The 3983-nt window shown below is 37.3% G+C and overlaps 1 long non-coding RNA gene across 1 annotated transcript; it reads left to right on the top strand.

The window, feature by feature from the left end:
* The first annotated feature begins 1662 nt into the window (after nucleotides 1-1662).
* Nucleotides 1663-2972, top strand: LOC117316146. The gene is made up of 2 exons (XR_004529831.1): nucleotides 1663-1992; nucleotides 2091-2972. It is a non-coding gene; the product is annotated as an uncharacterized LOC117316146 (long non-coding RNA).
* Nucleotides 2973-3983: the final 1011 nt, after the last annotated feature.

Genomic DNA, 3983 nt, shown 5'->3' with positions numbered 1-3983 from the left:
TTGAATGTGTGAGTATATAGTATGAAATTTTTATCATGGAATCAAGCTTAAGTTTGTCAATTTTTTTGATGTGTAATGACTTTTTAAATATTCATAAGATTGGTATGGTCTATCAGGAATCAATGAAATTATCAAGTCAGTATATAAAAAATGATGTTGATGTAGGATATTTTATATATATTACATGTCAGCCACCAACTGTCAAACTGGTTTTGGTGTTAGACTCATTATAGACATCCATTTGACTTTTATGTTGAAGTGTTTTTAAGTCTATGGGAATCTTTTCAGACATTTGTTTGTCAACTGCACATGCTTGAATTTTTGTCATGCTTTTTCCCCCCAATAGAAATGCTCTTCATTAGCCTTGTATCCTCTTTCAGTAACACAAGATCATAAAAAACACACAAAAAACTGTTTACTCTTGTTTCTAACCATACAATGTTAAATTACTCTTGTTTCTAACCGTACAATGTTAAAGTTTACCAGTGTAGATCATACCTTCTTCACTATTGGTCTATGTGTGCCAAATTGTGTCAACATCAGATTCACAGCTTTTGGCAAGATGATTGGTTGTCTAAGATAACAGTAATTACATTTTTGTATTCCTTTAGATCTTGCTAATGTTACTGGAAAATCAGCAGGTGGTATAGACCATTTGTAGCATAAAGTTTGTGAAATAATTTATCTTTAGTTAAAGAAATGATCAATTCTTGCTAGGGATTTCATAACCTACAGCTTGTACATCCAATTATTTTGACCAAAATATAACTATGTAGCAGAACTGATTGTGCTGAATGGTCAGGTAGCATGAATGGTCAGATCACTTGTCTAGAGTGCGGAGGTCCTGTGTTGGAGTCCCTGTCTGGTTGTTGCATTTCCTCTCTTCTGTTACATTAAGCACCCATCTAAATACTCACAGAGGTGGTATAGGGTCTTGTGTGTCTTCATGGTCGAAGACTTTGTTGAAGCAAGGAAGAATGTAGCAGAACTGGACTGGCTTGAATGTCAGTGGCCAGGTAGCTCCCATGGAATGAGGGTATCTAGTGTTTGGAGGTACAGAGTTTGAGTCCGAGTCTGGTCGTTGCATTTTTAGCTCACCAGTTACGAGTAACCGAGAGCTAATGCTGTCACCCCGGCATCTGCGTCGGCGTCGGTGTCGGCGTCGGTGTCGGCGTCGGTGTCAGCGTCCCACCCCAAAACTTTAAGGTTTTTGGGGTAAGTTTTTGGAAAGCTCGTAAGTCCAAAAGTATACACCTCATGCCCTTCTAATTTGGTTTATACATCATTAGAGGTAGAGAAATGATGTTATGGACAATTCATGCAGAAAAAAATTATGATTTTTTCGCATTTTACCATTTTGTGGACTTAACTTACGTTTTTGACACCAAAACTCACTTTAAAGTTTTTGGGGTAAGTCCAAAAGTATACACCTATCACCCTTCTAATTTGGTTTATACATTCATTAGAGATCCAGGAGTGATGCTGTGGCAAAATCATGCAGAAAAAATTGTAATTTTTTTTGGCATTTTACCATTTAATGGACTTACTTTTTTTGACACAAAAACCCACTTAAAAAGATTTTGGGGGTTAGTTTTGGAAAGCTTGTAAGTCCACACCCTTCTTATTTGGTTTATACATCCATTAGAGGTCTAGGAGCAATATTATGTGACATACAATTTCAAAATGACATACTTATACATACATAAAAAATGAATGCATAGTGTGATTGCTGTCGCCGGTGAGCTTTCGCAATCATTGATTGCTCTTGTTTCCTCTCCTGTAACATTTGGAGCTCAACTAATGGTATAAGATCTTGTGTGTATGTTTGGGAAAAATTACTTTGTTGAATGGAGGAGGAATATAGCAGAACTGGACTGTGCCTAACACATGTGTACGTAGGTAAAACTGAAATTAGTAAGGTAAAGCTGAAATTAGTAAGGTAAAGCTGAAATTGGTAAGGTAAAGCTGAAATGGTATCAGGTTTGAAGTTAGGTAAAGCTGAAATGGTCTCCGTTTCTAGTTAGGTAAAGCTGAAATGATCTCCGGTTTCTAGTTAGGTAAAGCTGAAATGGTCTCCTGTTTCTAGTTAGGTAAAGCTGAAATGGTCTCCGTTTCTAGTTAGGTAAAGCTGAAATGATCTCCGGTTTCTAGTTAGGTAAAGCTGAAATGGTCTCCTGTTTCTAGTTAGGTAAAGCTGAAATGGTCTCCGTTTCTAGTTAGGTAAAGCTGAAATGATCTCCGGTTTCTAGTTAGGTAAAGCTGAAATGATCTCCGGTTTCTAGTTAGGTAAAGCTGAAATGATCTCCGGTTTCTAGTTAGGTAAAGCTGAAATGATCTCCGGTTTCTAGTTAGGTAAAGCTGAAATGATCTCCGGTTTCTAGTTAGGTAAAGCTGAAATGGTCTCCAGTTTGAGTCCAGGTCTGGTCACCTGTTACATAATTCCAGTTGTGTTTTACTATATTTGTTATGAAAGTACAGACCAGAGTTTCCAGACACAGGGACCAGGAAAATTGGTTTCAGTCTTTTGTCCTCCTCAGGTGTTATAACATCGTTAGAAATGTTAGAGATTACATCAACATATCATGAAATGACATATTTTATGTCTGTATAAAAATACATAAAGACTGTAACAAATTCTCAGGTCCCTGTGCTTCCAAATGATCACATCACTTTAGGCCTAGAAGTAAACAACTTCAGTGTTAAATACCTTACCTAGCTAGCACGCAGGTTAGTGATCTATGTTTCTTACCAGTAAAATAATTTAGCCCAGAAAAAAACTTTGGTATTAACTTTTATGTATGAGAAGGGCTCTGAAGTGAGTATATCAATTAAATGTGAAATGATTTGATATAAATTGTACCATGTACTATAGGAAGATCAACTGATATTATAATTGTTTGATTTGTTGGTGTTACCCATGTATGACATATGACAACCAATAAACTATCGAAAGATTTACATCACGAAGAAAAGTTGTTGATGATTAGTATTAGAGAGAGATGCTAAATGTTTTATAGGAAAGGTGATAAGAAAATTCAGCGTGATGGAGGAGAAAATTCAACAGGATGGACAAAAACATCCACACGTCAGAATAGATAGAATGGTCACCAGAGAGAACAATTGTATGTACACATGACTGTGGACGATATTTCCCAGTGAACGATCAAACATATGTTTTCTGGTAAGATATTGTAGCAGCTGGTGGCTACACCAATGAACAACAAACAAGAAGTCCATTGCATGTTCTCCAGATCACTTACTGCCCAAGAACAAAACCACAACACCGGCGGCCTGTGATCATGATCGACTTCCTGAGAAACACCAGCCGCCCAGAGTAGCAATTGAAGTTTTTTCCCCGAGACCCAATGTCCTATGTTCTACATACAGAAATTCTCTATCAGACTATTTCATAAGTATCAATGGCTTTTTGAACATGTGACTGCAGGATTTATAAAATATAAATATCAAAACAGAAACGTTGGCAGAAAGAGCAAAAAATATACTGAACTTTGTAGTATTGTCAGTACAGTACAGACTATATACTATGGGCCAATCTCTCCGCCTCTCCAGCTCTGCCTTGATAAACTTTTTCTAGGTCTTCCCCTGTCTCTTTTCCTTGTGAGAACTTGAACTTGAAGCTGAGCACAGATTTTCTAAGGATATGTCTGATCCAGCCCTAGAACGAATAGTCATACCCCGTCATCACTGCTCTCTGGCAGGTCACCAGCTGCCGTCCAGATAGATCTTTATGTTAACCGGGGTGTCAATTTTACCAAATTTTAATCTAGTCACTCAAACAGTCTCACAATGTGCTTTTCACACAAGGGAAGGTCCAAATATATGTTGACTGTAACTAATTCTCAAGTCCCTGTGATACACACAAGGGAAGGTCCAAATACATGTAGATTGTAACTAATTCTCAAGTCCCTGTGGTATACACTAGGGAAGGTCCAAATATATGTTGACTGTAACTAATTCTCAAG

This window comes from Pecten maximus, chromosome 18 (assembly GCF_902652985.1).
Source record: "Pecten maximus chromosome 18, xPecMax1.1, whole genome shotgun sequence".
NCBI classification, from domain to species: domain Eukaryota; kingdom Metazoa; phylum Mollusca; class Bivalvia; order Pectinida; family Pectinidae; genus Pecten; species Pecten maximus.
Note: the sequence above shows the minus strand (reverse complement) of the source record. Positions and strands in the feature narration are given on the sequence as shown.